This window comes from Cydia splendana, chromosome Z (assembly GCF_910591565.1).
Source record: "Cydia splendana chromosome Z, ilCydSple1.2, whole genome shotgun sequence".
Lineage (NCBI taxonomy): Eukaryota > Metazoa > Arthropoda > Insecta > Lepidoptera > Tortricidae > Cydia > Cydia splendana.
The window spans coordinates 49,416,290-49,437,631 of NC_085987.1; the positions used below are offsets into that span (position 1 = coordinate 49,416,290).

At 38.2% G+C, this 21,342-nt stretch overlaps 1 long non-coding RNA gene across 1 annotated transcript; it reads left to right on the forward strand.

Annotated features, from left to right (window-relative positions):
• The first annotated feature begins 16,587 nt into the window (after nucleotides 1–16,587).
• Nucleotides 16,588–20,901, forward strand: LOC134805354 (uncharacterized). The gene is made up of 3 exons (XR_010146268.1): nucleotides 16,588–16,942; nucleotides 17,311–18,426; nucleotides 20,055–20,901. It is a non-coding gene; the product is annotated as an uncharacterized LOC134805354 (long non-coding RNA).
• Nucleotides 20,902–21,342: the final 441 nt, after the last annotated feature.

Consider the following 21,342-nt stretch of genomic DNA (forward strand, 5'->3'; position numbering starts at 1 on the left):
TAAATAGCAGCCTTGTTAAATTAAAAATATTAAAAACGGGTCACTCACGTATTTTAAGTCGAAAAACGCTCGACATGTTTCACTTTCATATATTTAATATGTCTGTGTCTCACGGAAGTTTTGTTATTAAAATATTGTTAAATTGTAAACAAAAATACGTACCACAATAATTTTACATATGTCACATGTACCTACAATTCTACAATTTACAAATATTTTGCATTTGAGGACCCGTAACACAAAACATAGAGGGTATGTCAAGATAACATACCTACATAATTGTGACAAATGTAAAATTGTATTTATTACAATTTAGTTTTTTGACAAATATGTAATAATATAGTGACATACGTAGAATTGTATTTATTACAATTAGACAACTATGTATTAATATTGCTCACTTTTGAGAGTATTTCATTTTTATCGTTAAAAATACCTTACGAGCATAAATAGCATATTTTTTTACGTTGTCATTAAAATTGGTTGAAAATGTTTATGCAAGACAAAATAACAGTTTTATGCGTTCGCTGTACGTCCTATGAAGCCTGTTTACGGGTCTAACGGGTTTATAGTAGTGAAAAACTCCAGTTTATAAAATAAGATGTTTAATCTTCTATTGTGGAAAAATGAGTATAAAATTTGACAAGCAAAAAAACAAAAGACATACGCTAACTTTTTTATAGGTAAAATTATAAGCTGCCAGTCTCTGCGAAGGTTTTATTCCATTTTCTTGCGAACATGCCCCCGGGCGTTGAAAGCTTGCCTTTCAACCCAAACTGCTCAACCCAGGATGCAAGTACATCATAACAGCAGATCGCCGAGTTACTGAAGAGGTATCTTCTCTTCTAAGAGCATAACGGCGTCAAGTTGCAACGCTTGAGTGTGTATCACTCAGGCTCTGGTGGAAGATTCCAATGCTTCCTGCTTGATTTGACTGCTGTCACAATTGTTCAACGCTAATAGACTGGCCAATGTAGCGTACTCCTCGAGGTCATGAACCGACACTGACGAAAGAGGGCGGTCACCGATGGAGTGGTAGCAGCAGCCTTGCAGCATTCTTGAAATAAATGGCAGCAATTCTTCTGGGTGGGACGAAATTCAAATCAGTGGGAAGTGGCAACCAAACCAGTGTTGAGGTCATCGACGATAAACATTATGTTACAATACCCAGCACTCCTAAAATAAAATGTGGTTGACTTTACCCCAGCTTCCCATTAAACTCCAATGTAAAGGAGGACACGCAGAACTAACATTAGAAAATAATAATTTCATCATTGCTGCAGCATTAGCTTGCGAATCACAGCTGCGCTTTGATAAATAAGTTTAAGACTCACTGCGTCCATCCATAAATGATGTACAGTATATAACTTAAATAATGAGTAATTAATGCTAGCAAGTAAATACTAAATAATACTGGTTAAGTCACCTGCTAGCAGTAGATAGTACCTATATACATAGTACGAAAACATACGAAAAATGCCTATATAGCACTTTTTTAAGTCTTAGTCTACTAAGAGCCAAAGTAGGTACACAAATGAGTTTACATATTTAAAAACGTAAGTAATAATAGCTGTGCTAATTAGTTGCTATTGTAATAAGTAAAATCTCAGAACACTAGGGTTTTTCTTTAACTTTAAATTTACATTTAAGAGAATATTTAGTCTTCTTGCCTAGTGAAAATCCTAGTAGTGAAATGCTTTCTAACTAATTTCCTGTTCGAGGAATGATGAGATTGTTTGGTGCAGGCCTTAGCAGGCTGCTGGAACCGCGTGAGTTGGGTTCGAGTCTCATCGTCAAGCAATCTATTACTAGCGCAAGAGGTGACATTCGTAAAATAACAATTAATTCGCGAAGGAGCCGATACTTGACCGCTGTTTGTTGGGCCTGCGACTATATACCCTAATTTAGTCTCAAATAGTATCGTCTGTCCATCGCTTAATTCAATTTTATGCGACCCTAACAAGTTCCAAAAATGGTCAGCCCCAATCAAGATATCAACCTCGGATGGCTTATAAAAGTTAGGGTCAGCTAAACGGATGCTAGACGGAATATTCATTCGTGATATCTCCATCTTTTGATAAGGCATTTCGTCAGATATTGATGGCAAAAAAGAACAATTTAAATAAGTCGAGTAGGTGTCATCCAACGATTTAATTGGCACCTGGCACATTTTACCTACGTGAGACTTTAATTTGTTTATGCCTGTAACCGATTTATTTACACGATTAGTATGTAAATTTAACTGCCGACACATCTTCTCAGTCACAAAACAAGACGCGCTACCATTATCTAAAACTGCTCTGGCTATGATCTCGCGATTGTCATGCCCATATACTTTAATCAATGCAGTTGTTAGTAGTCCGACATCTGGTTCAGATGCATTCGAATGTGGAGTTGTGACTCGCATGCGAGCCGATAATGCAGGAACAGAGGCGGCAGCCGGCGCCGACGCCGTTGATGCCGGCGACGCAGGCCGCTCGCACGAGCTTGATTCCGTTGTTTGCGTATGCTCTGTGACATGAACGAGTGAATTATGCTTGCGCTTGCATATTCCACAACCTGCCTTCTTGCAATGATTTGCATAGTGATCTCGTCGGAAGCAATTAAAACAAACTTTATAATTCGGCAGCAAGTTAAGCCGCTCGATATTGCTTAACGCGAGAAACTGAGAGCAGTTATTTAAGCTATGCTCACCATTACATTTCGGACATAACTGAGACTGAGAAGTGACACAGTGTTCAGTGGGTTGAGTAGAAAGCAAAACCCTATGTTTAGATGCGATTTTAGCCGGCTGACTAGATTGACCGGCGCCTGATGCGCTCGATAACTCTAAGGTTTCAATCAAGTCTGCACGATTACGCATAAAAGTGATAAAATTATCAAATGAAATAGGCACAGTCTTATCAAAGCTTCCTTTATGTTCCTCCCACTCACGAAATGTCGTAGCGTCTAATTTGTTGCTAATAATGTGAATAAGGAGCGTATCCCAATGTTTGACAGGCTCACCTAGGGATTCTAAGCATCTCAGATTTTTGTTTACGTGGTCAATAATACGTTTTAAATGCACGGACGACTCCTTGATGATCGGCTCGATGTTAAATAAAGCAGATACATGGTTTTGTAATAACAACCTCTTGTTATCGTACCGCTCACACAAGAGTGTCCACGCCACCTCATAATTGCTCCCAGAAAACTCAATAGAATTAATAACCAACGCCGCAGATCCTTCCAACGATGCTCTTAAATAATGGAATTTATTAATGTTATCGATATCATCGTTAGAATGGATCAGACTTGTGAAAGTATCTCTGAAGCCTAGCCAATTCTCGTATGAACCCTGAAATTTCGGTAACTGAATAGTTGGCAGCTTAACCAGTTTACGATTCGCACCACTTCGCGACCCACGATTACTACATGACTCAAACTCGTCACGTTTTTTATTAAAATTGTTGAGCATATCCTGGGCCCGCGAGAGTACAGCCCAAGTAGCATTGCAAGCTGTATATAAGCTGTATTAAAGTTTATTTGTATACTATAAGCTGTACAGTTAGGCTGTACAAAGGCTGTATAAGCGCTTATACAGCCCTTATAAGTAAAAAAAGGGCCCAAATTATACAGCCTTTGGCGTTATTAGAGCTGTAGAGTAGCTGTATAAGCAATACATAAGCTGCATAATAGCTGCATTACAGCTATATTTCTGTGTAACAGGAAACCTTAACACTACAGATAATCTCTTATAAGTACGATATAAGAATATAAGTTTTAAATGAGTTATAAGAAAGAATTACAAGAGAATAATAATCATTTTAAGAAACTAAAATGTCTTAATCTTGTTCATTCGTAATATAGTAATGGGGACAATAAAGTGTTATAGTGGATGGTAAAAGTAAAAGTAAATATTATACAGGACTTGAATGGAATATTACATTATTGGTAAGTGCGGATTATTATTAATTGTGAACCTGTGTATCTTTTCTGGCAAAATATTTACGCGCCTGCAAAATAACAAAGAGAAACCATAAGGAAAATATCAAAAATCGGTAAAGTTACTGTTTGTTTTTAAGGTTAGAGTATCAAAAATATTTATAAATATTAATTCTAAGGCTAAACAATTTATTTTAGCTGATAATCATAACACGGCGTTAGTCTGCTAAATATTTGCAAGTATTTCTTTAATTATATTTACAAATACGTTTTTTTTTCTTATTGTAAAATGGCGACAATTTTTAAACAGCCTACAGGATAGTTGGAGAGCATTATAATCTTAGTAGCTGTGCTGTGTAATAAATGGAGTGTCTTTTACAGTTTTTGTAATTAAAACAGCTTTATAATAGAATATTTGTATTCGTTTGGCTGTATTTCTGTTCTCCGTACATAAGTTATAATTCTCTTTAGAGATCCGTATAACAAATAAAAAACCTGTACTGTAACTGTCATTCATTAAAAACATTCTTAAAAACTAAAAAACTAAAACTAGTGCCTACGTCAAATCATGGGATTAGTTGTCAAGCGGACCCCAGGCTCTCATGAGCCGTGGCGAAATGCCGGGATAACGCGAGGAAGAAGAAGACTGTAACTGTCATATATTCCTTTAGTTTTATAATACACTTATTTTCAGAAATCATTACACTACTATACTTATACGAGTGTAAAATTACGCCAAAAGATTGTTATAAGCGACTCTATCAGTAATACAGAAAAAAGTTGTACTATAGCTGCCATTTATTCATTTGGTTTTATAATATCCTTACAGACAGAAGTTATACAACTACTATTCTTATAGGAGAGTAAGATTACGCCATAAGAAATAGCTTTAAAACGGGGTTGACAGATACATTTGTACAGCTACAAGTGCCAAGTGATACTACAATACAGCCTCAACAGCCTGTATACAGCTTTTACGATAAAATTAGCTTGTAGTGTTTCACAACACTTAATGTTTTAAAACGGAGTTGACAGATACTTTTGTACAGCTAAAAGTGCCAAGTGTTACTACAATACAGCCTGTATACAGCTTTTACGATAGAATTAGCTTGTAGTCTCTCACAACACTTTTAGTTATATAGTAGATTTTTTTATATTCTGATAAAGCACTCCATGCTTCCGCAGAATCCTTTATAATGATTTTATACAGCTTGAGCTGTATAATGTCTGTAAAGTACCTTTTATACAGCTTAAATCTTTTCTGACACTCTTATACGTCCCTTAAATCACTCTAAGTTCTTAATTGGCTGCTATATTGATGTTGCCGACACTTCCATGCTACTTGGGAGAGAAGTAGCTATTTTGGAACTCATCTCGCTCTGTCATATGTGCATCTAAACTTTCACTGTTGCACTCTAACTGTGTCTGTACATCATCATAAAGCTTATACAATTCCTCAATCTTACCTATACGCAACTGCAATTGACTATTAGCTTCAGCTTGAGTTAATGACGACTCCTTCACTTTGTCTAGGTATGTAGTAAATAAAGTGAGTTGACCTTTATAACTGCCTGTTTTGCGAACTAAATCCTTTTCATCAACCATTTTTGGGAAGCTGGTGTACGTACACCTTGAAAGTAAACAATTTACAATGCAATTATTTAAAAAATCCCTAGTAAAATAATTCCTGTTTAGAAATAATACAGATAAAATTAATCCGCAACACAGATAAAAATTTAATCTAAATGACTATAGTCTCGAGTGAATAGAATAAGAGGTACACGAATAACGGCAAATTAACGGTCAGAAGTTGCGTTGACAATATCACATTTTAAATAATTACAACGAACTAAATTACAAATGAATCTGACTCATATAACTACCAAATAGGTACACTTTATAATAAAATATTCACTAACCTGGAGTACACTATAAATCCTACCTATTTACACTATCTTAATAACGAGTGCTGGTCCTAATAATAAATCCTAACACACTCAACACTGGCGGATTCCGATGTCCCGGTGAATTTCTTCATCACAGCCTCGGCAGTCATAACTCCTCAGTGACAAATTGGTAATTTATAGGTATTTCCCTTCGGTCCTTCAATAAATTCTGGTTCCTTTATTTACACCCGGTTCGTGTGGACCATGTTTACGGGTCTAACGGGTTTATAGTAGTGAAAAACTCCAGTTTATAAAATAAGATGTTTAATCTTCTATTGTGGAAAAATGAGTATAAAATTTGACAAGCAAAAAAACAAAAGACATACTTTTTTATAGGTAAAATTATAAGCTGCCAGTCTCTGCGGAGGTTCTATTCCATTTTCTTGCGAACAAAGCCTAACAACTAATCATTGTATTTGCTCTTGCAGCTCATGACACACGCCGAGAGAATTGTCAACATGTATTTACATTTCCACAAATATGTATACCTACTTCTACAATTAGTTGTAACACAAATGTTTTACGTACAATTGTCAATTACAAAGTTGTCAAATTTTCCGGAAAATTGCTTGTAAATTGTAATATTTTGTGATACGCGTAATTGTATAATTGTCGCGACAATTTACATATTTGTATAAATTTTCCATTACAATTTTGTCATTTGTAAATTTTGTGATATGCCCAGTTGTACTAACTACATATTTGTAACTTGTCACTTGTAAATTGTAATTGTAAGTTTCGTGGTATAGGCCCCAGGGGGTTTCGCCAGAGCCTCGTTAGTTAATCAGCAGGATGGATGACCACGGGCAGGTGAGGTTGGCTTCAGATCCTAAAGTTGCTGGTCGGACCACTTACATCCCCAATAAATAGCATAAATTAAATAAATATTATAGGACATTATTACACAAATTGACTAAGCCCCACGGTAAGCTCAAGAAGGCTTGTGTTATTATGGGTACTCAGACAACGATATATATAATATATCAATACTTAAATAGGTACATAGAAAACAACCATGACTCAGGAACAAATATCTGAATCATCATACTCGTACAAATAAATGCCCTTACCAGGATTCGAACCCGGGACCATCGGCTTCATAGGCAGGGTCACTACCCACTAGGCCAGACCGGTCGTCAAACTAACTATGGTAGATGGGTAACTTTAATTGTTCATTTTTTTTGGACTAGCGATCCGCCCCGGCTGCGCACGGATTAACAAATAATCATACGTCGTTATCGCGGGGGCAACAACGGTTTGACAGTAGTGAAAGATTATGACAAATAAATAAATAATAACAGAAGTGACATTCCTATCCAGTAACGTTTAATTATGTACATATGAGTTCAAAATGTAGCAGAATCGGATTTAGATAAAAAATTTGGTCATCTATTACTAAAATCACATAAAATACTTTCAGAAGTAAATACTGATAGAAATAATTAAATACGTTGGTGACTTATTTTGCAAGTTGACGCGTTGACTTATAGGTAGGTAATCATGTACGTACTTTGATTGTATAAATACTGTCTATTATAAATTTCACAGTGTATTAGTCCGCTGTAATGCTGTGTAAATTTTATGGATCAATAATAACCTAATAATAAATAATACTTTGGACACGGCGCGTATAGTACGTCGGTTCCTCACTCTGCGGCCCTGACCACCGGCAGCTTGGGCCCTGCCCCGCTGCCGGCGGCACCCTAGGTTAGGTTTTTTATAATGTGTTTATATATTTTTGTAATGTTTTGCGAGTGTTTTTATATTTTACCTTTATACTCACATTGTAAAATCCTAACCTGAACCACTACCACCAGTTTTGACATTGACAGATACGCTCGCGTCTAAGTAACTTACTTTCTATGCATCTCGCTCGTACTAGCATATTTGTGCAAGCGAGATGTATAGAAAGTAATTTACGTAGACGCGAGCGTATCTGTCAATGTCAAAACTGGTGGTAGCCGTACTGATAGCGGTACAGCCTGAAATCCGGGAATCAGCTGCAAATGGTGTTAAAGGTATGAAAATCGGCACGATTAATCTTTAGGCCATTTGAATCAATTTGACCCGTAGCACCAAAAAAAAACAAACGGGAAGGAGTTATGACGTCATCTTTTTTTTGTATGGAAAAAAAAACAAATTTTTGTTTGAAACCTATCGTGTGTGGTTTTTGTTTGAAACCTATCGTGTGTGGTATTGAACCGTTTCATTTATAGATTGATAAATCACAATTTGTATAATAAAAAAATATTTTCGAAATTAATTTCTTGGGGTTAGATATGAGGATATTGGGTATTACTTAAGGTATATTTTACAAAAAATAATTCAACGGTTTCGTATCTGGAGGAGCCCAAACTTGCTATGTTTTGAAAATTATTTTAATTTTAATTGAATGCAAGTGACGGAATAGTAGATTGTACAACAAGGGCATAAAGTGACCCATTTTTACCCGAGGCAATTTTTTGGTCTGAGCGAAGCGAAGACCAAAATAGTAGACGAGGGTAAAAATGGACATTTATGCCCTAGTTGTACACTCTGCTTTTCACTTCGATTGCGAGGAAAATAAAATTATATTTTTCACGGCAATTTAGACCACGAAATTGTCGTAAAGCGAAAGAACATAATACATAACCAATTCCCGCCAACTAACTTTTTAATTATTTTTTTTAATTTTCAACATGTGATCAGAGTTTCAGACGCTTGGTTTTCTGCCAAGTCAATCATTTCGGAGCATTTTTGAACGATAATCGACTCCTTTTTTATGTGATTTACTAAACTTAATGACAGAAAATACGGATTTCTATTAAATTGTGGCAAAAATAAAATAATATAACAAGTTTTGTCATATACACAATTTTATTGCTCAGTAAAATTGTGCAATATGTTTTAACTGTTTGGCCGTTGAGACCGATTACCTTAGTCTTAGAAGAAAATTTTACTTTTATGCTCTAGAGCATAAAATGCGATTTTATGTCGTCTACGCACGACATAAAGGTGCACTTTTTGAGCATGAGAAGTGAAAATATAATAATGTGATATATTTTTAGAACCGGCTCAAAATGCCCTATCATTTAATACCACGTACACGATAGGTTTCTGAACAAAAATTTGTTTTTTACATACAAAAAAAAAGATGACGTCATAACGGGTCTCTATTGTTTCCCAAATAGTTTTAAGTCACAATGTATTGTTTGTCCGAATTTTCGTTACTCATAATTGGTTTTTCTCAGAAACGCGTAACTTTTCAGGATTGCCATAAAACAAACCTAACCTAACCTAACCTATCTATAGAATGACCTTACGAAAATCCTGAAAAGTTAACGGTTTCAGTTTTCTGACTAACGATAATATGACAGACAATACATTATGACTTAAAACTTTATGGGAAACAAAGGGACCCCCGTCATAACCCCTTTCCGTTTGTTTTTTTTTGGTGTTACGGGTCAAATTGATTCAAATGGCCTAAAGATTAATCGTGCCGATTTTCATACCTTTAACACCATTTGCAGCTGATTTTGGTCCACCGCTAGTACTATAAGACCCTAGTTGAATAAAGAAAAATAATAAAAATTAATCTTATCTAGTTTTATGTTCGCAAATCAAAAACTAAAGTTACTTACATTTTTAAGTATGTAGAAATCGCGGCAATTAGAGGCCGCAACGGTAACTGCCGGTAGAACCTGCTTCTTCAGCGAATCCAATTCTGAGAAAACGATATAAATCAAACCTTATTTTCTTTGTTTTTAGAATCATTCGGCAATGAACATGAAAATTCAATCTTGGTTTTTGTCAACACACCATTTTTTTTAGAGAAAGATAAAGATTAAAAAAAAAGCGGCCAATTTAGTGCGAGTCGGACTCGCCCATAAAGGGTTCCGTAGCAGCAAATAACATAATATTATTGCGGCTTACGATTTATGACGTATAAAAAAAAACTAGTTACTAGATCTCGTTCACAGCAAGCTTCGGTGGAAGTTTGCATGGTAATGTACGTCATATATTTTTTTTAGTTTTATCATTCTCTTATTTTAGAAGTTACAGGGGGGGGGGGGGGACACATTTTACTACTTCGGAGGTGTCTCTCGCGCAAACTATTCAGTTAAGAAAAAAATGATATTAGAAACCTCAATATCATTTTTGAACACCTATCCATAGATACCCCACACGTATGGGTTGATAAAAAAAATTGTAATTTTCACAGATGATGTATTTCTGTTGCCGCTATAACAACATTACAAATACTAAAAAGTACGGAACCCTCGGTGGGCGAGTCCGTCTTGCACTTGTCTGGTTTTTTTTTCTATTTTTGTGTGAAAATCTTAATGCGGTTCACAGAATACATCTTCTTACCAAGTTTCAACAGTATAGTTCTTATAGTTTCGGAAAAAAGTGGCAGTGACATACGGACGGACAGACACAGACAGACAGACAGACAGACAGACAGACAGACAGACAGACAGACAGACAGACAGACAGACATGACGAATCCATTTTCTGCCAGTTGGCTACGGAACCCAAAAAATAATGTATTCAAGTAGGCATAGCATATTACAATGCGCTTATTATGAACGTCAAATAAAGCTATAGGAGTAATATAATCTATCATAAGTGTGCACGCAATAAAGTTCTGCAAGAGTCATTCATGTATTTAGAAGCAGATATTTTACTCATTCTAGCCGATGGTAACCTCGTGGCTGTCCAGTAGGACTCCAAGCCAAGACATGAGGTATTTTTTATTATATAGTGAGTTTGTTACAAATAAAGAAGCAAATAAAGAATGAGAATGAGGATTTCATACTATTACCTACGCTACGTCTTACGTAGGCGAACAACAACGCGCGAACGCGAAGCGACGCGGCGAGGAAGAAATTAACCGTTGATACGTAATAGGTGTGTCGAGAACGTAATTTACTTTCTATACATCCCGTTTGCACTAATATGCGAGTGCGAGCGAGATGTATAGAAAGTAAATTACGTTCTCGACGGCGTTTATGTCAGTGACAAACTGATGGTAACCGTACTGCTCGTACGTGAGCGATTTAGACGCGATGCGGCGCGGCGCGGCGCGGCGCGATGCGACGGCCTTGTCCGACTAGGGAGCGTCAGTAGGCATTCCACGATCGCCATGGCTGCACGCAGGGGTTTATTAGAAAATTCGTATTTAAATTATGAGTAAACTATGTGTTTTTTATGCAAGTAAGTGCAGCGTTCTTCGTTGTCTAAAATTTTGGTTTACTGGCATTTTTATTTGGCACCGCCTTCAAAAACTAAGTACACAATTACCCGGGACGTAATTAATTTGCTTATTATTAGCTTATTATTACGTTTTGGCAGAAATTGGCTTTACGACGGGATAGGGACTGGACAAGGATAGGGGATATTATACAAAAATATTTTGTGCTTTTCAATGGGTTGGGTTTTTGAAGGCGGTTTTTTTTAAATGAAATTATATGAAGTTATTTTGGTTTTCTGTTTGTTTATTTATATTTAATTATATTTTACTTTTTATTTATTTTGTTTCATTATGACGATCGGTAGACCTTGCTGCGCGCACGTAAAACAGGGACACACTCGCACTTCCGCTTCCGCTCCTATACGCCACGACTCTAGCCGCGTCATATTCGCGTCTAAAAAACAAATGGATTGATCGCGCCGCTTCGCCATCGCGTCAAAATCACTCACCTAGGACACTTCCATATGCAACAACGGTTTCGAAAGTCGGGCAGATCGCCGCGCCGCGTTTGCAACGAGATCGAGGACACTTCTATGGGCATCAAAGGATTGATTTAGCCGCGTCGCGCCGCTTCGCTTCGCGATCGCGCGATGTTCGCCTTCGTAAGACGCTGCGTTATGAGACTACTCGAGAAACTGAAAACAGTGAAAAATAGAGATACTACTACTGGTATACGTGTGATACCTCATTAGATTCGTCATGATGCCTAGAAAAATGTATTCGAAGCGTGTATTAGCACACAAAAAATATCAAAAGTCATAAACAAAAAAACTTAAGTAAACTTTGCATTAAATAAGTTTTAGAATAACATAGAAAATTGGCAAAAAACGAAAAATCGAGGTAAAATTTTAAAATATAAAACAACATTATAACTAAACTATTTTTTCAGAACTTTTATAACGTGATCTTATTAAGCATGTATATGAGAAGGGCTCTAGAAAGCGACAAAATTTTCCGATAGTTATTTTTACATTTTTATTTACGTTTTCTTTAAAGAAGGAAGTTTCGAGGAAATTTTGTAAATTAACAATTGCCTAGCTTGTTGAAAAAATAAGTATAAGATATTTTTCTACAAGTGGTACATTTGTTTACATGTTTAAAATACACCATAATTTTTTTAAACTTTTAATGAATTATTGATGCATTTAAAATTATATTTAATGTTACGTAATCGCTTTTTCACGCCACGCGCGTTTCCCGAAAATGAGGCGCGGAGGGCTGTGTTCAGCATTGAATAAAAAGTATAAATTATGGAGATATAGTTCTGCAAGTATGGAATGTTTTGTTGGAAGTATCCTCCTCTTTTATAATATTAACTTCGGTTTCTTAAATATTAATACTTTAAAATATCTACATTTTTCCCCCTTGTTTTGTTTATAACTCTTGATATTTTTTGTGTGCTAATACACGCTTCGAATACATTTTTTTAGGCATCATGACGAATCTAATGAAGTATCACACGTATTTTTAGAAGTAGTATCTCTATTTTTCACCGTTTCCGGTTTCTCGAGTAGTCTATATGGACTTTATATACTTATACCAGTACCTACATACTTCATAGTTACAAAAAAAAACAGCGTGTGAATCTTTATACTAGCAAATAGTTTTTACTAGCTAAGAAGAGTGTAAAAAAAGAACCCACGAGATGGTCTGATCTTGTGAAGAGGGTGGTTGGCGGCAACATGCAGTGCGTGACCCATATGGCACACTGTGGAGACGACCGAGGCAGAAGAAGAAGAAGAAAGAGAAAGAAGAGTGTAACTAATAGTTTTCGAGTTTGCGTTGCATGGAAGTTGTTATCGCTAAGTATATTAGTTAATTAACTATACCTAACCTACATTATTGCGTTTATATTGATCACGTCACGTCATTACGTTATGTTATGGCAAACGACAGCATCAACGACGTTATGGTGAAATACTCCTAAACAGTAGGACATAATGAAAGCAATAGGTAGTATTCATAATATTTACTTACGATCTGAGAACCTCAATATCCAAATGTGTGAACTTTGAAGCATTACACGGGGAGGGCAAATCGGCCGTATTTTTTTAACTGAAATTTTATAACAAACTTTAATTTCGTTGCTCATCGGGTCAAGGTGCGGAAATTTAGAAAACAGTCAATGTTAATGTTAGTTAGGTTCCGACCGAGGTTAAAGTGGGTTAGTAGGAATTTGTGGCTTTCCATCAGAGAAAGAATGGTTCAAGTGCAATAAGGACCATTCTATCAACATTTTTGTTGGAAGGTCAGATCATATGGCACTTGAAGCATATAAGGAAAGATAGAAAGCCACAGAAGGGTGTGATGGAAGACTTTATTTAGATAACCGTGAATGATAATGCTAGGTTAGGTTCGGACTATGCTAAAGGACGCTAAGAATGAAGAATTTCGTACATTGACCCGCCATTTTCAATCTGACCGCCACATGGTGGTCAGGTCAGCAATATAATTGACCCGCCATTTCCAATCTGACCGCCACATCGTGGTCAGGTCAGCAATATAATTGACCCGCCATTTCCAATCTGACCGCCACATCGTGGTCAGGTCAGCAATATAATTGGACCGCCATTTCCAATCTGACCGCCACATCGTGGTCAGGTCAGCAATATAATTGACCCGCCATTTCCAATCTGACCGTTACCTCGTGGTCAGGTCAGCAATATAATTGAACCGCCATTTCCAATCTGACCGCCACATCGTGGTCAGGTCAGCAATATAATTGGACCGCTTTTTTCAATCTGACCGCTACATCGTGGTCAGGTCAGCAATATAACTGACCCGCCATTTCCAATCTGACCGCCACATCGTGGTCAGGTCAGCAATATAATTGACCCGCCATTTCCAATCTGACCGCCACATCGTGGTCAGGTCAGCAATATAATTGGACCGCCATTTCCAATCTGACCGCCACATCGTGGTCAGGTCAGCAATATAATTGACCCGCCATTTCCAATCTGACCGCTACATCGTGGTCAGGTCAGCAATATAATTGAACTGCCATTTCCAATCTGACCGCCACATCGTGGTCAGGTCAGCAATATAAATGACCCGCCATTTCCAATCTGACCGCCACATCGTGGTTATAAAGGAGGGGGCTTCGATAGATAAGAGTGGAAAATTGATAACTCAAGCAGTTGACTTGTTACCAGGGCTTATTAACGTTACCAATTCACATGATAAAGTAACGTTACGTAACGGTAAAATCATAAAAATGCCTAAATAGCGGTAGTAAATTGTAACGTTACTTAAAACATTATTATAACGTTACCTAGTTAACGTTAAATTTTATCGGTAATTTTTCTTTTTATTGCAGGGCTTGTTAACGTTGCCCAATTCACATTAATAATAACGTTACCAATGTAACGTTAACACTATCACGGATCCAATACTTAATTCATTAAGGCTGATATTTGCTTGTAATTTCATACACAATTTTAAGGCCAGTAGACCTTATTGACCTTAAATACGGTAGGGCATCTGTCAAATTGAAATAGAATCAGTCAAAATACATTAAAGATATGTACGTTAGTAAAACTCAACTTTAATTCTAGTAGTTACAATTCATACCTAGTCTTTTGTCATAATTCTTTATGTTTATCTAGTATGGTGAATATTAAATTCTTATTTGAGACATTGACAAGTACCTAACTTAGAACCAACTGATATTTTCATACGTTTATTGTCATGTGCTTGTGGCACCCACTAAGTACATATGTTTTGAATAAATTATAGCTAGTGACAATGATTCTGGGTTCAAATCACGACAGTGCTTAATTTTTTTTATATAAAGAGTTTCTTGGGGTGGAGCGCGGGTATTTTTATAGCGTCGCATGATTCGCATGATTTGCATGATGCGTCGCGTGCGTCGCGTGAGTCAACAATTGGCGAGAGGTCGCACAGGACCGAGAGAAGTGGCGCTGTCTTGTGTCGGAGGCCAAGTCTCATTTTGGGTCGCTGAGCCAACGGAGTAAGTAGTAAGTAAGTATAAAAAGTTTTATAATTTATATGTTTTTATTCTCAATTGAAAAGGACGCAAATTATTTTACCTGAAATGTAGTATTTTGTCGTGGACCATTAATTCGGGAGCGACTGCCTAGTTCGAGTTCAGTCTTGATTTTTTTAGGAGGTAGTAAATTTAACACAAATTGTAAAATGACTCTCTGACAAAAACTATTGCAAGTAGGTTATTTATCGAACGAGTGAGCGAAGCGAACGAAGTTCTTACATTCGACTTGGGACACGCGGCTGGCTAGGGGCACGTCCCGGCATTTCGATGTTTTTAAGCTGAACTATCAGAGGATAGTTTGATACTCAAGAACTTAAGTAAATTTGTTCTAATTTAAATGAAATTGGGTAAACGTTTAGTTGAGGGCATTATATCTTAGTCATTAAATTATGAGCAGGCTCGATCAAGGGGTTATTGAGCTAGAAGAGCTTAGAAGGCTAAAAAGCTATTTGTGAGGGGTCTTGCTATTCTGGTCATCTTTTTGCAAGAATGTATGGTCGAGTTTGGTATCAAATGAAAGTGCTCGGCTTCCACTTTTATAATATCGTTTTTAAATTTACCATTTTCAAATAATTAGCAAGTTAAAAATAAACATAATATAGGTATTTGACATTTGACAGGAAATATTTCGGCTTACCACAGATACAGTATCAGTTAAGGACAGACCTTGTAATATATATCCACGCGATTTTTGATCCATTGCCGCCTGTAGTGAGACATAAAATAGTAGAAATTAAATAAAATGGAACTCTAAAATTTCCATACTATAGTCGGTCAAACGAGTTTGTCAGTAGAAAAAGGCGCGATATTCAAATTTTCTATGGGACGATAACCCTTTGCGCCTACATTTTTTAGCCGCTTTTTTCTACTGACGGAAATGGCTTGACAGACTATAAATTGTTGCCACGTGTAAGCATTTTACGTCAAAAATGTGACAGCTACGTAAAAAGTGGCGCCCTCACTTGTTAACCGACTTCCAAATCTCAAAAGGATCTCCGTCATTACTGGACCGATTTTGAAAATTATTTTTTTGATTGTATGTATATGCATACAGATTGGTCCCGTTTTTGTCAAAACCCAGTTCTGATGATGGGATCCATGAGGAATCGAGGGAACTCCTCAAATCTTAAAGGCATACATATAGTGATTTATGTGTTTTATCAACAAATCAAGCATATACATTCAAAAAAATGACATTTGATGAAGTGGAACTGCTGATGATGATCAGAACGGAACTCTTCAACGAAGCATAGTTCAGCGACTTAATTAGGCAACGGCTTTTTGCGGAGGACGACAACATAACCTTCGCAAATGCAGTCAAAGTTGCAACATCATTGGAGGCAGCAGAGAGGGACGCGGGTTAGTGGAGCAGGGAAAGGTAACGACTTCGAGTGGGACGGGAGATGCGCAGGCCGTTATGTTTGCGAGTCGGGCGAGATCGGGTACATCTACATTCAATGGAGGACAATGCGGGCGCCGGTAGTTACGCAACAACGGCGAAATGCAAATTTTAATGGCCGACAAGAGAGGCACTGCGACGCCTGTGGCGCGCGCAGTCATAATTACGCGAATTGCAAGTTCCGGGACTATGTGTGCAGCAACTGTCAGCGTACAGGCCATTTGCGGCGGGTGTGCCCGGACTGGGGCGCGGCATCGGGAACTGCGGGCCGCGGAGGAGCGCGAGCGCCGGCCCGGCGCGGAGGGGCAGCGGCGGCGGCGCCGGCGCGGAGTGCCATGCATTTTGGGGTGGCCGATCACGAACCGAGTGAGGATTACGGCGGAGACATCGAGGAAGAATTAGATCACCTATGTTTAAATAACTACCCGGCGGTGAGTTTACCAATATGTATAGACAATACAGTTATTAATATGGAAGTAGATACGGGTACGGCAATGTCTTGCATCAGTAAGGCCACATATGACCGATATTTTTCCCATGTAAATATAGAACGGGATAAAACTGTGTTCAATTACCTCACTGGGCCATCTATGAGGCCTTTATGTATCATTAGACCCATAGTGACCTACAATGAGTGCAGTAAACAATTGGAGTTGTACATTATTGAGGGTGGCTCGACTTCTTTGTTGGGCAGGCGGAGGTTGGTCGAACTAAACATAAATATACCTAAGTTAATATGTAATTACGTAATAGATGAGGCTAATGGACAAGGTAAACACATTGTGAAATTGCTCGACAGATATGAGGCGTTGTTCAACGATGGACTGGGCCGGTACAAGGGCGGCAAGGCGACCTTGAGGGTGCGGGAGGGCGCAGCACCGGTGTTCCATCGCGCACGCCCGATGCCGTACGCGCTGCGCGAGCGCGTGGACGCCGAACTGGACGCCATGCTGAGCGCCGGCGTCATCGAGCCCGTCGACTGCTCGGACTGGGCGTCACCACTGGTACCTATTAATAAGGCGGACGGCTCCCTTAGAATTTGTGCAGACTATAAAACTACCTTAAACCCGTATTTGTTGGTCGATCGGTATCCTCTCCCTAAAATAGAAGATGTTCTTGTAAATTTAAATGGCAATATGTACTTTAGTAAAATTGATCATTCACGAGCGTACAACCAAATTGAATTGGACGAGTCTAAACGCTATACGGTTATAAACACCCACCGAGGGTTGTTCCAGTATAACAGACTGGTGTACGGCTTATCATCTAGTGTAGGAATATTTCAGCGTATTATGATAAATTTATTGGGTAATATACCTAATGTACAAATATTTTTAGACGATGTAATTATCGGGGGCAAAACTAAATCGGAACATCTACACGCTTTAGAAGCGGTTTTTCAGCGTTTACTTACTAACGGATTGAAGTTAAGGAAAAATAAATGCGTTTTTTTGGCTAAGGAAGTTACATACTGAGGGTATGTAGTTTCTAGGGAGGGCATCAAACCGGATACAACAAAGATAAAGGCGATTCTACAAATGTCTCAACCTCGTAACGTATCGGAGTTAAGGTCGTTCTTAGGGACGGTCAATTTTTTCGGTAGGTTTATGAAAAATCTCAGTTTAATATTGTCACCTCTTTATAAACTATTAAAAAAGGAGGCGGAGTGGCACTGGAGCAAGGAGTGCGGGGAATCTTTCGTGCAGGTAAAACAATTATTGTCGGGCGCTAAAGTATTAAGGCATTATGATCCAAGCAAACGATTGATAGCAACTTGTGACGCGTCACCACGGGGGGTGGGGGCGGTTTTGACCCAAATTGGACCGGATGGCGAACGCCCGGTCGCGTACGCATCTCGTACCATATATAAACAGCGCGGAGGCGAATTATTCGCAGATACACCGCGAAGCCTGAGGTGGAATCTTTGTATCAGATACCCAGTAAGTGTTAATAATTTAGGAGTATCACCCCATAATAAGGAAGCAATAAATTTAAAATAGTTTAACGGACAAAAACGACAAGCTAAAATAAACAACGATAAGTTAAAGCGAAACCATAAGCAAAAAGTGTGTAATTTATGAGTTGTCCGATGTATAGTTTCGAGGAAATTACAAAAACTACGCAAACAACGTCGATTCTGGCTTTCACTGGGAGAGATAAAGGGCCGTCACTGTACACAACGGTAAACTAATCTAGAACCTCAACACATGACCCTAAGGTCTACAATACGATACGCAGCGGTATCTACTTTGGTCTATTCCAATGTTTCAGTCAACACGTGGAAGCAATCTTAATCTGCGCCGCGTCGCTTGCGCTGCAACGGACACTTTCGCATCCCTGTGCGAGCGAGCGAGATAGAACAACGCTATCCCCATGTGTGGGAGGGAGAGAGAAGAATGCGTCCCGTACGAGGAACTACAGTGACGTCACGACAAACGGGATGTGCAGACACTTGTAGCGAGAATGTATTTTATTCACTGTTAATAAAGTCGACCCTAGGTTAAGTAGAGATAAGCTAGTATTGTAAAGGTTTTTCGCTAAGAACGGGCGAGGAGAAGGACACTCAGATTCCAGACACCAAAGAGGGCGGCGCGACCATTAGATTTGCTCTTGCTACGAAATATCGCCAAGTGTTATCTAACTTTGTAAATTATATTTAATTCTGTATAAAATCAGATCTAGAATCAGTGGTTCCGGTTGGGCGACATAACCAGTTAAGTACTTACCTAGCATTAGGCCAAGAGTAATAATGTTACCTATAGCCTGCCAAGCTATATTATGAGTATTTAAAGGTGACATCCTACAATTATATTATATCTAATGAGTTCGACTCTCATTATTGTTGCCTAATAAATATGGTTAAATACAGCTATAGAATCAGGGATTCAAGCTCCCGCAGATAATTTGATGTAAATTAATTGTATATGGAAATATGTACTGGTATTGTATTTTGTAGTTGAATATTACCGACTAATCATGTTAAACCGTCATTCGCAATTATACTGTGTATACTGGCTTGGAAATTACGAGTAGATTGTTAAATGTTTATTGTAAGCACCTGAAACGTGTAAGCACCAATGTATCTAGACATTACAATGTTGATTATTAAGGGTCGAGCCAAGGTTTTCCTGGGTTTTTCCTTGGTTCGACGAGTATGTGCGTTGGTAATTGTTATTGTATTTAATAAAGACTTCATCAAATTCTGGTAATGGTTCGAGCAATAAAAGGCATAGGTTGCACTTCATATTTGTATTACCACAGTGCAGAGATTACTTATAGAGTTTATATCCAAGCACGGATAATTGACTTCCAGAAAACTAATGCCTTGTGGAATTTTTCATAGGAACGCACAATACCCCACGAATTTGCGATAATAAATTCAAGTATATAAATCGCCATGCGCATTTTTTCTACAGACACCCCAAAGTAGTTCAGACCCCTGTTATAGGACAGTAATTATAATTACTGTCAGTTTCTCTCTTTATGACTCAACGACTTAGACTGGTATATTTTATCAACCCCAAATACCATCTCAAGCCTTAGGTATTATTTTTTGTGTAAAGAAATTCCACCAGTACCTTTACGGACGTCATTTCACATTGCGCACAGATCACAAACCACTAGTATCAATATTTGGGCCGAATACGGGTATACCGACAATGACAGCTAGCGATGCAGCGGTGGGCAATAATATTATCAGCTTATGATTACGAAATTGAATATGTGAATACGAAGGATAACTGTGCGGACGGGTTGTCTAGATTACCTAATGCCAATGAGACACGGAATAATTCAGGTGATGCTATTCCCGAGCAAACATATCTGCATTTCGCGCAAGACGCGTTGTTGTTAGTTTATTATAAGATAAGGTACTACACTACGCGCGATCCAGTTTTGGCTAGAGTGTTAACTTTTATTCGCGATGGTTGGCCGGATAGTTGTGATTTTGATACATTGAAGCCATACTTTAACAGAAAGTCAGAATTATATGACGAGTTGGGTCGTATCATGTGGGGGCACCGGGTAGTAATACCGGAGAAGTGCCGCGATAAGGTTTTAAGAATTCTGCATGAACCTCACATGGGTATAGTTAAGACCAAGGCGTTGGCCCGTAGCTATGTGTGGTGGCCGGGCCTCGGCGAGGCGGTGGAGGCGGCGTGTCGCGAGTGCGAGCCGTGCGCCGCGGTGGCGAGCGCCCCGCCGCGACACCCGCCGCGCTGCTAGCCGTGGCCAACGCGAGCAAGGACTCGAGTGCATGTAGATTTCTTGGGCCCTTTTCACGGGAAAACTTATTTAATAGTAGTGGACGCTATGTCAAAATGGGTCGAAGTATTCCAGGTTCCCAGCACGGCCGCCGTCCCAACCATTCAAAAATTAACCGAATTATGGGCTAGATACCTAAACAATTGGGTTTACTAACGAATGGGCCAAAAACGTTTCCCAAAGTATCACATCCCAAACTATGTTTCCCAAACTATGTTTCCCAAATTATCATTTCCCAAAAAAATGTTTGGCAAAACAACTTATCGCAATTTTTCAGTTAGCAATAGTCTTTTTTGGCAAGTTATTGCTTAGCAAATAATTACTTGGACAAGTTTCATTTTACCAAGTATTATTTAGTCAAATGTATCATTATTATCATTAAGCATAACATATTGCATGGCATACAATTTACATACCAATGGATATTTATTTTTGCTTTTATTTGAAATACTTAATCCCGACCTTGGTTTTTTTATCATTTTGGTTATGTTTTACGCATACGGATGTGATTAGTTGAACCATAAACATTATATTTTTTAAGAAAAAAACCGATTTCTATGGGGGCCGG